This window comes from Numida meleagris, chromosome 1, assembly GCF_002078875.1.
Source record: "Numida meleagris isolate 19003 breed g44 Domestic line chromosome 1, NumMel1.0, whole genome shotgun sequence".
Taxonomy (NCBI): domain Eukaryota; kingdom Metazoa; phylum Chordata; class Aves; order Galliformes; family Numididae; genus Numida; species Numida meleagris.
The window spans coordinates 33559945-33572689 of record NC_034409.1 but is presented as its reverse complement, the minus strand read 5'-3'; the positions used below and the strand labels follow the sequence as shown (position 1 = coordinate 33572689).

Below are 12745 nucleotides of genomic sequence, written 5' to 3'. Positions count from 1 at the left end.
GGCGTTTGTGATGCATAATAGCATCTATCTGTAGTCATCTTTTATTGCAGAATTATATTTCAGGTGGATCATATGGCAAAATAAGGGTGCACTTAATTTTTCTCTTCAAGAGAAAGCATGTAGAAAAACTGAATTTGTTTCTGTGAGGTTCCCAAGAATTTTTCAACTAGAAGGACATGATTGTGTATCTCATTCTGTCAAGCACTGGAGACCTTAAAGGAATTACAGAGTCTACAGGTGTGGGGTAAACTTTCCTTCATTGCAAGTCTTATTCTGGCTTCCAGGGCAGTGTTCATGCTAGGAAGCACTGCTGAAGCCAATGTTGGCTTAAGTGCTAATCCGGCATTTGTGCACATTGTTTCTTGTGTTCTCAGCATGGTTGTGGCCTGTGCAGTCTCGTGTTTTGCCAGATGGTACCCAGGAGCAGCATGGCGGTGGTGCTAATCCAGGAGCTGCTCTTTATGGGCAGGTTGGATTGCAGTCAATTCTGGGTGAGAATAAAGACAGCAGCCCATGTCACTTGCTCCCTGGGCTGGAGGATGACTTGCTCTGTGCAGCAGTACAGATGCAACCAGGGAGCAGGCTTGCGCAGTGAAGCTGGTACAGAGTTTGCTGCTTCTGTTTTGCTGGGCTTGAGGTCCCCCACCTTCTGCTGGGCTGACAGAACTTGTGATACCATCAGGAAATGGATCTGGGAAAAAAAAAAAAAGAGAAAAAGGATACTCTTCAAGGGATTGGTGGGTAGCACGAAGTTGGAGGGCCAAACCTGGTGCAGGGACGGTGCAAAACCACAAGATGGAGGAAATAACCTTATAGCCTTCTGCAGCCTGGTCTAGTCCTGGGGGTAGATGCAAAATGGCATGGGGAACTTTAGTACCTCTTCTAGCCTATGGTTATGAGAAGCTTGCATTTCTTCTGTCAGACCAATCTGTCAGAGTCCTTAGCAGATGGGATTTTACCCCTTAAAGTCAACACAACTTTTATATTTGCTTTCTGTATAGGAGCAGCAGATAGGTGCATGCGGGCTTAGTAAGCAGAAGACTTGATTGCACCCCTTTTGCTCTGTCCCACCTCTATCTGAAGTTTTCAGTCAGGAGAGTCATGTTTTCAGATGGTTTAGAGATGTTTTGTTGTTTTTCTCTTTTCTACCTTGAAAAAAAGATTTCTGTCTTGCCCTTACTGCCTCCACCCCAGCTGACACAAACACTGGTCTCCTTGAGACACATGGATCGACATGTGACAGTCTGTGCATTGCTTTTAAGAATCTGGCACCACCTCCTTGTGGCTTTTCCCAGCCTGACAGCTGCCTCCTGATGCTGTTCTGGAGGTATTTTGTCCTTGGCATGTGATTTCCAAATCTTTTGCCACTTCTTCGTGATCATGTTGAATTGAGAGCAGATTAATAATTGTTTCTCTAGTGGCAGTGGTTGCCTCTTAATAATGGTTATCCAGCTTCTTTGTGTCTGTCTAAATATCATGTGCTCAGATGACTCCAAAGGAAACATATCTGAGCACTGTGCAAGTGTCTAAAGATAGCAATAATAATCTCTAGCTTTCTTCATTTCAGTCAGTAGAAGAAATTACTGGGCATGCTTCTGTTTGTATGGAATATACACTGAGATAAGTCGACGTTGACATCTGTTTCAGTACTAATTTCTGATGTCCCCCTGTTAGTTTTGCTAGAGGAAAGTCTTTTTCTATAAAATCTCTGAACTTATCTTTGTTCTCTGGTTATTTTTTTAATGCCAGAGAGTTGTACAGTTTTCTGCCCCTTTGCAAACTGCTGATTGTCTGCTCCACTGAAGTTCCTTCTGGCTCCAATCCCAGGGTTTTGGGGGAACAATAGATTCTATTTTAGTCGCTACAGATTTAATTGCTGTGAACAAGGTTGACAATTATCTCTCTTTGTGTTTGAGAATCCCACCAGCTGCTTTAGATGCATTTAAATCGCTGCACCATGCTAAATCCACTTGTCACATCAGGTGCTAATATCAAATTTGAGGCACCTGGTAACCTGTCCTTGGCCATTATTTTAAGTCATTTTTTGCTGCATTTAATTCTGTTTCTTTTACCTTTCCTTTAACCTTGGTTCTCTGCACCAGGTGGCATTATTAGTCATACCGAGGGGCTTCTATACTGAAGATGCATTTTGAGGAAAATTCGTTTCAAACAGCAAGGAAACTTACTGACAGAGAAGTTGGCATCTCGGTTCTCACTCCCCTCAGGCACGTAAGGTGGGAATGATGTGACCACATGCTGACAACCTGCTGTGTGAGTGTCTAGGCTCTGCTTGATTGTCCACAAAGAGGAACAGACACTTCGTGCTAATGTAAACAACTAAAATAGGTCAGATGAATCATGCCCCCAGATGTCCTCTTTCTCTTTACTTATAAATAAAGTCTGGGTGATTAGCTCGGACTTAGCTGTCTGCACCATGGACATCTGAATAGATCTCACCTCTGGGGACCATGCTTGTAGCAGCCATCACATGGAGGTGACCGTAGGCACATGTAGACGCCTAAGAAGATTAAAAAGACTTGGCTTGGTGCACAGTCACTGCAACTGCAAGTGCTGAGGTGAAGATGCTCTGGGCTTGACTTCTTGAAGCTGAAGGCAGACCTGTCTGAGCAGCAGCATTTCCCCTCACCCTGTGAATTCCTGTGCTGCTTCCTGACAAAAGTTAGTCTCCAAAGTGTGAAGAACAGATTGATTTTATTTTTTTTTGTCCAAAGGCAGCTACAGATTGGTGTTTTGTGTATGTGGTTAGATAGCACTAAGTTGTGATGCACCATTTCTTTTTCATTGTTAGCCTTTTCTGCCTCTGTGTTGTCTCCAGTTTTGCTGTGGCAATATGTTGATTTGGGTTTTAAAAAACAAAATTTTTGCTGCCCAGGTGTACTTGAGGGCAGCACACTGGCATGTGGAGGTTTGCTTTCACCAGGAAAGCTAAGAAAGGCGATGTATGTGACAGAGCACCTTTCCACCTTTGCCTAATAAGTTGGATCCCTTACTAACTCGTGGAATTAACTGTTGCATTCTGCAGGGTTTTCTTTTTAGTTCTCATGCCTTTGTTTAGTGTTTATTTGCAGTCTTGTCAGAAGGTTAATAAATTCCTCTAGAACTTCCAGTTTCACTCGCTGCATTTTTCACGTTTGTGCAACTGTAATTATAATTTGTGAAAACAAGTTGTTCCTTGGTGTAGCAATGTACAGGGGCACACTAATATTTTATTATTTCCTGATACATATTTTTACAGATCTTGACAAGACTTTTATTTCCCCGTGGCTTGGGAATAATAGGAAGGGCTATGTACAAGTTACAGTACATATTAGTTCTGATGTTGACTTTGTACCTGTTGTAAGACCTTAACCTCCCTGTACCTCTGCTGCTCTTGGCTGGGGGTACATCTGTTCATCCTGCTACCGTATCTCATAAGGGAAGGGGCATTCTGGAGGAGAACCTTACCCCGAGGTTTGGCCCTGGTTCCTACCTGGAGCTCACATCTGTGCCCTTTGAGGCACAGAGGGGACAGGTCACAGCACATCCTTAAGAAATGTGATAGCATACCATTGTAATAGGTGGCATGCCAACTCCAGAGCCTGGATGCATCCCCTCTGGGTAATTAGAGTGTATTGGGCTGGAACGGACAGCCATGTCTCCAAGCCATATATATTCACTTATTGGCTCACTGCTGCATGCTTGCTCTTGGGTAGAAATTCCACATTCTGCTGTGATTCTTCTTTTTATTGCTACTAACTTTAACACTGTGTGTATGAGTGTATTAAAAGAAAACTTATAAAAATACTGTAGTATTTTCTAATCCCATTTCACATTAAATACTGACTATTTTTTAACCTTAAAGTTAGGAACGCTAATTTTGGAGTTGTCTGTTACTCCCCAAGCAGAGTGAATGAACACTATGAAATGTTTTGATAGATGATCAAAATCTATCAAAATTAAAGTAGCTGCCATTGTTCTGCAGTCTCTTTTCAGGTTCAGGTTGCTGATATTTTTGTCTTATATTTCGCTTATATTTTAAAGGCTTCAAAGATGAGGTCTAGAAAAGTAATTTTAATACTAGATGTAAAAGATTGAGTTTTGAGGCATGCTTCTATGGCAAAAAATCATCGTATTGTGTTTTTCATCTGACTACTTGCTGCAGATCTGCTCTTTAATGATCTCCAGAGTAAAATTGATGGATGTAAAATCTTCAGCAGCAGAATACGTCTTCTCCAAGCTATTCTTAAAATTACCAACATAAGAGTGCCTTTGAGTTCATTTCCTACTTATGGATTCTTGGTAACGAAGCTGTACATTATGTTCTCTTTTTTTTTTCTTGCCTTGTATTTTTGTGCTTGCATATGTACGTAATTCGCTATAATATCTTTTTAAGAATAAATTAGCAAATTGACATCTTTCAGGTTATAAGGACTTCACAATACCTGCTTTAGTAGAGGGTTATTGTGAATAAAGCATTAGTACTTATCTCTGGAAATGTGTACGCTTTCTGTCACACTTGCCAAGATTAGCTTGGGGCTAATTTAAGTTGACAGCTGTGTAAAAGGGATTAGTACTGCCATCACCAAACTGTTGCAGTTAACTTTCACACATGCTAAATAGGAAAGATAATTTTTTTTTGAAGCTTAGGACAGTTTTGCATAAACCATTTATCATGATTTCTCTTAACCCTGAAAGAGCTGAGATGGTGCTCTACAGCATCATAGTCCAATGATTTCAGATTTACTTTAAATGTATAACTTGCTTTAGTAGAAATATAAGGAGAGCTTTATTTGCATATAATTGGCATTAACTTCACTTAACTGGGAAGAAAGGATTTGTTTTGGCTATGGTTTCAAAAGTAAAACTCTGGGAAATAAAGTTGCAAAAAAAAAAAAAGGCGTTTTGTTTTCTCCAAGCATACTTGCCATGGGCAAATATTCACTTATGAGTTTACAATAAAATCAAAATATTTTGATTTCAAATTGATTATTTGATTACATGTTTTGTTTGTGGGATAACTGTTGTTTTAGTAGTAGCAGTAGTGAGCTTGTAGGCAGAATGAGAATTTGTGAGGCCTGGAGGCCCCTTGTTGGGATTAGAGGCAGGCTGCTGTCCCTGCATTGTTTTAACCAGTGTGGTTGTGTATTTATCATGTATCTGGATTGGGACAAGTAGACCTTGTATGCCAACATCCTTTCTTCTATCAGGCTTACATCTCTACTGTGTACCCCTTAGAAGAGGATGCTGTGTTCAAATTTATCCTCAGTCTTATGTGCGTAAGGTCTTGTACAGCTGGTGGGAATAGACCTGGGGGTAGCTGCTATTCCCCTGCATTTGAGCAAAGGAAAGGGAAGAATGGGGTTCTTCGTTTGCATGTGAGCTGGAATACCGAGCCAAAGAGTTTCTCATCAAAATACAGCTGAAAACCACTATCCACATACATGATTCTCAGTGTGCAGCCAAAAGCCAAGTGTTGATTATCAGTGAACTCTGATTTACCACCCTTCATGGCCAACAGCCAAAAACACTTTTTTTTCTTTGGTTTTTTATTTCTGTGAGGGTGATTGAACAGTGGCACATTTCCCTGAGAGGCAGTAGAGACTCCATCTGTGGAGATATGTGAAGCCCAGCTGGCATGGTCCTGGGCATCTTGCTCTAGGTGACCCTGCTAGAGCAGAAGGTGGACTGTTTGATCTCAGTATCATCTCACATCAGTCTCAGCCCTTCTGTGACACTGCTTCAAGAGCTGTCAGTCCTAATGGGTAAAAAGGAGCCAAAGGGCAATTCTGAGACTGATGAACTGTGCTGAAGTATATTCCTATATAAAGGTTCCTTTTCATGTGTTTTGTTGTTGAGTGTTTTCTTGTTCAGTGTGAAGCTCTGACTTGTCACAATAGCCAAAGCTGATGAGCATTTTTTTTCCTTCTAAATAGCAGCAAAAAAAAATCTACTAATGCATGAAAGTCTTCAGGTTTTTGTGCAGATATGCTCACATGTAGGCCAACTTCACAAGGCTGAATATGTTATTCAGATAAGAAATACTAGTGAAGAACTTGAAGAACTTCTTTCTTGGAAGAACCATGGAAATGCATTCAGATACATATTTCTCAAAATTAACCTACTGAGGAGGAAAAGTAAAAGGTACAATGCAATGTGTTAGTGGAAATTGGGCTAGAAGGACCCTGGTCAACGTGATGTAGTTTGTCCCCATTATCATCCAGGTCTCTTAGTTTTTTTCCATCAGTTTCAGCATGCTTTCTAGGAAATAAATGGCAGTGGTCTGTTGCAGCATCTAGTTCATCTTTGCTTTAGCAGCCTCTTATTATCCAGTGCCGTTAGCCAGGAGAGAGGGAGTGAGGAAGGAATACCGGGCATTTATATTTCCAGCCATGGCTGAGATTCCTCAGCCCTGAAGTGAGATCACTCTTAACCACATTTGTGTCCTGCCAGACTGGCTCAGCATCTGCTGTAGGCTCCCTCTCTGTTGCTTTATGCCCGTAGTTACCTGCATCCTAATCACTGACAGAGCTGCTGCTCATCACTTTTTGCTTAGTGATCATGGATCTTGTTCCATCACTAAGAGCTAATACTGCCTTGTTGCTTGCAGTTGCTTTGTATTTTGAGTTTTATGGAAAGTGTAACTGGATGGTGTGCCGCTAGTGCATTACTAGTTTGTGCTCATTCACACCAAAGTTGTTTTTGGAAATTTTCAAACTTTATTGGCATTGTTTTTGACTTCTTTAATGTATTTTAATTTTAAATCATATTCCACTTTGGGGTCATGCCTATTTTAATCCCATATTTAGTCCAGATTGGCTTGGCAGATGTAATAGCTTCTAGCTAGGTCATAAAGAGGAGTTGGCCCTGTATACCAGTATGATTACTGACATGAGAAACCATATTTTCACACAAGACTTATCTTTTTCGGCTCAACATTCACTTTCAACTTATTTAAGGAAATGAAGATTTTAAACAGCCCAATGGATTCAGAGAAATTATTCAGGAATGGCTTCAATTTCTGCCCATAGCAGGCAGTACTAGAGGGTATTTTGTTTTTGATGTGAGCAATATCTCAGTTACAGTAATGAATGAATGAAATTGTTTAGTCTGTTTCAAAAGCTTCCTTTCATCTGTGGGAGAATTCAAACAGATAGGATGAAATCTCTTTCAAGCCAATTCCCAGTGCAGAAATAAATCTTGTGTGGGTGAAGGGGGAGAAACAGCCACCTACCTGGAAATCTAAGACTATAAATGAGATATCACAGAACAAGGCAGTGGCATCCACTCGAATGCTAATTCACTAGAGGCGAGGAGAAGGGAGGGAGGGGGGAGGAGAAGGAGGGTGGAGTTGGAGAGTGGAGAAGAGAAAAGACAGCAATATGGTTATGAAAATGTGTTCTTTTATGATATCTTCAAAAATCCTCATTCTGGTGGAATGACAATGGTTGAAATTATACAGCAAAACTGTGGGAACATTGTCTGCTATTTACAGGTACAGTATTAATTAATCTGTGTTATCTCTGTACCATTGGTTAGGTTGGATGCAAGCTGTTGTCACGCTGATGGTGACAGCATGAAGTGAGTCCCCAGCTGCAATGAGGAAGGAGGCTGGAGCTCTTATCAGGTTCTGGAGGCTTGTGGGGGACAGGATGGTGTGTTACAAGATGGGCAGATTTCTTCTGAGTTTTGTTGAAAGCTTAAATTTCTGTTGCTTTATCAGAAGTGTTTGGACCCTTGAAGACTGGTTTTACGTCCTTTCCACTTGATCTCTTCTGCTTTCAGCTCCCTACCTGCTGAAGCCACCTCCTCAGTGAGAAATGCACATTGCTAAATCATCAGGTCCCCAGCTGTGGATTTTATTTCTGAGCAGAGGCAGTTCTAGAGCATCTGTGCAGCCAGTTCCCATGTTTATCCTGGTACAAGAACAGATCTTGGAGTTCTAATAGCTTTTAAATTTCAAAAAGCATTTTTGTGCGCATTGCTGTAGCTATGCATCAGTTAGCATTTCTGCTAACTCTTCACCTTTCCAGTAACTTTTGTCAAGGTATGTGGCATAAAAAACCTTGCCAGACTTCTGAGATTACAAAAACAAAGTATGTGGACTACTTACTTTTCTAGAGTTTGACAACTAGACTAGAGTAAAACACTCCTGCAGTATGGCTTGGGACTTTTGCTAGAGCAAATACAACTTAATGCATTCTTAACAAGTATGGTTTAGACAGGAGTAAAACAGCCAAAGATATTCCAGAAAGTAAACTTACTGATATCAACTTGAAAAATAGAGTGCTGAATGGGAATACTTCAGGAGACTTGACATTTGTATGTTGTTTTTTTTATGTCAGGAACCAGTTACAGAAAATTATTTTGAGTTTGTTCGACTGGCCTGCTCTTGTTCTTTTAAGATAATTTTAGGATTTTTTGTGATCAATGACATTGGCAAGAGGATTTGGAGCCCTGCTGAATGAATGAAGAATAGAAGCACATTGTGATCTACATCTTTGTTCAGTTAGATGGCATTTGGTGTCTCGTGAGATACTGGCAGAATGCTAATTGTGAGCCAGTCAAACTGGCTGGCTCATATCTGGAGGATTTGCTTTCAATTAAGGACTGAGATTAGTTTGTAAAGTACTGAAGTGTCTGTGAAGGTTGACACAAGTACCTCCATGTCCTGGTTTCAGCTGAGAAATGTTAACAGTACACTGATGGTTTGTTTGTCGCTGAGTGATGAGAGCACACCTGGTGCCAGCCTGCTGGCAGGGGAAGAGCCACTGCCTTTATGGTGTGGCAGCAGGGGATGGGGCAGAGCCAGGGCTGCTGGCCTGAATTAGGGGAAGGGTTATTGCAAACCACAAAGCATCATGCTGAGGGGAGTTGGCCAGGGGGCAGCTACTGCTTGGGTAGCAGTCAGCGAGTGGTGAGACGTTGCATTGATAGTGAGGCACTGGTTGGTGGGCAGTTGTATTGTTAGCTGGGCATCACTGGGCAGGTGGCGAGTAATTGCATTATGGATGGATATATATATATTGTTATCATTGCATTTTTGTTTCCATTTTCCTTTTCTGTCTTACTAAGAAGATTTTATCTCAACCCACAAGTTCTATTTTGTTTCCAGTTCTTTCCCTCATCCCACTTGTGGGGAGGAGTGGTGAGCAAAAGGGTGTGTGGTGCTGAGCTGCTGCCGGGTTAAACCACAACACTCTGTAAATGTGATAAAATCCCACCACCTTACTGTGTGTGCAGGCTTCACGAGGCTCCTGTTTGCAAAATGCGCTGTACTTTTTGCACTACTGTACTATAGGCTAAACCATAGGATTGTCTATTTATTACAGAGTAATGCATGTTTGACACCACAGAGACTGCCAATATTCTAATCTTCTGATCCAAATTAGGTATGCTATTTGGATTGCACTTCATAAAAGATTGGATAACTCATAAATGAATAATGTGGGGGAGGAGGAAAGGAGATGATGCTTATGAACAGGTCTCATCAAACAGTTCTTTGAGGAACTGTTATGAGGAGAGAAGGGAAAAAAATCCCTTGAACACATGTGTCTGAGTAAAAGGTAGAGAATTATAGGCCTCTATCTTTTTTCCCCTCCCCTTTCACTCCAACATTTTCTTCTTATCTGCGTCCATGATATAATGAAAGTGAGGACAACTGCATGATCAGAGGTTTTTCTTGGCAGGGTATTTCTTTTATTAAGTGTGAGAAGGAAATGCTTTATCTCATTTTGTTCACTTCAATGGAGATAACGTAATTTTGGGGAGTGGACAGAAAGATAAATATGAAAAGGAACTGAAAAACTTAGGAAGTTGAGGCATTTCCTCTACTGACAGAGGGGGATGGTAAGTTTCCCATTAAATTTTTTCAAGGTTTAACTAAGGGTTTGTTTTTTTTCTTTAAGATGTATAAGCATCAAAGTTTTGCTTTGTTATTTGTATAAGCAATTTAGATGCGGGGTTTGTCTTGATAAATGAGTCTGCGAGAGCAAGGAGCAAAGACAACAGTAAAAACAGCATTGGAAAGCTGGTAGAAAGAAGCGCCTTGAGGAGGGATTTAAGAAGCTGCACAGAGAAAAGGACTTCAAAAGACAGCAGTGACGTAGAGCTATTTCAGTAGAAGGTGTCACCTGCTTCCGTGCTAGGCAGCCCTTTCCCAGAAGTTGGGGTGTGAGATGGGGTGCGAGGACAGAGGAGCGCCATTTGGCATCTAGACCCTGCATTACCTGTAGTGCCCATAAGTGCTCTTTAGACACTGTGATTAGTTTGAGTCTTCACTAAGATTTTCAAAATATTTTTTTTTTTCTGATGGAGAAAGGAAAACTGGAATTGTGGGAGGTAACATGTTTTTCACAGCCTCATATCTCCCTGCAATATACTGGCAGCCCAACCTCCTTGTCTTGTTGGTATTCAGTCTTCCCAGTTCCTTTTGGCCATACCCTTTCCTAGGACGTTCTTGACACACAGTTCAGCTGCCAGGTGTTTCACAGCAGCAGCCTGCCAGGCTGACTTGTCAGGTCTCTGTGTTCTCAGAGCCTTTCTCATGTATTCAGCACCTTGACAAATTTTCTTGGTAGGAGCTTACTAAAATGAGACCATATTGTGCGTAACTTAACATGCTGTTGAACATCAGAGCATCTCCTACTTTACAAGTCCCTGAAGCATCGCCAAGCGGAGAAACCAGAACAGCTCTAACAGGAAGCAATAAGGAATGTGGTGGTTTTTGTAAGGAGCAGCTTTTGTCTCTATTTGTCTTCTTTTTTGTTTCCATGAGATTGAAATGAAAACAGCTAGCAACATCAGCAAGGAGACTAATCAACTGAACTGAGTATTTGTTAGTTCCTGATGTGATCAAACTGTGCTTGCTGTGCTGTTGCAACACTTTAATTGTGCTGAAAGCCCTTCAAACTAAAAAGTGTTCGTCAGCTCATATAAATTCTTTGGGTTTTTTTTTTATTTCTCTGTCTGACTGTATGTCAAGTTTTCAAGGTAGAAGTTTATTGCATCAGTATTTGATCTACAGGTGTTCAAATGCTGGGCTCTGCAGTGAGCGAGTGCTTAAGCTACTCATGGACACCTTGCACCTACATGCTCCTTAATCTCTGCTGTGTACGTGTTTCACAAAATGACTTTATCCACAGTTGACATTTCTTTACAAGAAATATTTTTAAACAACTGCTGGTATTATGCGTACAGATACTCACTGCAAGTAGAGCTTTTCTCCTGTCAGACCGCAGTGTGTGATGTTCATCAGCACGGCAATGAAACTTAGTTTCTGGAAGTAGTTAATTGTAGTGGATGTACATAGAGCGTATGAGCATGTTTTTTTCTCTTCAGTGGAAGAAATACTCATTTGCGTGTCACAGTGTCATGTTGCTCTTAAAAAATCAAAAGAATATTTTATCTTTAAGCAGGGCTGACACAGAATCACATTTCCCCAAGAAGAGGCAGGCTGATGCTGAGTCCCCTGCAGGCCTGCCTTCAGTTTTTGTTTTCTTTTCTTCCCAACAGCCTCTGTCAATGCTTTTTGTTATGTAAAATTTTACTGTAATCAAAACATTAGAGATCAGGTATGTCTTGAACTTGCCATCAGGATTATGACATGCCTTCAAGCTGTTTTGCTTTCTGGGGAGGCAGTGGTTGTTTCAAAGGACGTTTTGTACCTGATATGAAATTGCTTATCCAGTGTTGGAAACACTGCTGCTAACAAGAGATATCTTGTGGCCTCAAGCCTCACAGTGAAAAGGAGCGGTTAGGCAGCGTCTGTGGACAAAGACGTGCTTGTGTGAGTTACAAGAGCTGGTCCCAGCCTGCACAGGTTCTCCCTGTGTGAAGCCAGGACTGCCGAAGTGCGTGTCTTGCTGAGCACGGTGCCGACTGTTGCAAAGTTAGTTGGGTTGTGGTGATATTCTTGTGCAGAAGTGGGAAATGTGCTCAAACTTAGCAGCTCGGAGACAGGTGGTAGTAACAGCAGTATCTTGGGTAGTACAGACTTCTGTTTCGGGGTCTAAAATGGTGGTGGCTTCAGCTTCATGCCATTGAATGGAGGTGAGCAGCTGCGGTGCAGGCCTTGGTATATCCTTGGCTGCTCAGAGCTGTACTGAGCTCTTGCGCTTGTATCTGCATGCCTGAAGCTCTTGGTGCAAATCAGCTGCTCTCTAAGTTGCAACTGGGGCAGAGGTGTGAGGATTTAAGGGTTTTTTTTGTTTTGATTTTGAAGATATCCTACAATGCATCTTTCCATGTTGCTATGGTGCAACTTGCCTTTTACAGTACAAAGCAAAATCTGTCCTTTAAACAGACTAGCAGAAGTTGCATTTTTTGTGTGTCTTTAGCACTAACAACTTTTAGGTTTAGAGCCAATATTTTATTTGTGCAAGACTCAGAACTTGACAAAATACACACCCTTCGCCAACAGATTCATTATTTACCATAGCAGGCATTGCTATAGAAAAGCAACTGAGGATCTCATGTTTCAGCAGAAGGTATAAATGTTATCAGACATAACCATCAAATACTCTTTTTACGGAAAATTGTGTCATGCTTAAGGGTAAACATGCTTGTGATTCCATTGGTTCTTATTCACATAGTTCTGTGAGAAATGCTTGTTATGCCAAGTGTAGGTGTATGAGAACGAGCAAGTATGTAAATCTGCATGTTTACATATGTTTGTCCAAAAGTCAAGCATTATAATTCAGTTGGCATTTCTTATACTTCTGGGTTATGGTTCTATACATCTGTTGAG

General features: G+C 41.2%; 1 protein-coding gene across 2 annotated transcripts in view; it reads left to right on the top strand.

Moving 5' to 3' along the window:
* Positions 1–12745, top strand: part of PPM1H (protein phosphatase, Mg2+/Mn2+ dependent 1H) — a 134452-nt gene that overhangs the window by 46667 nt on the left and 75040 nt on the right. The window lies entirely within an intron of this gene.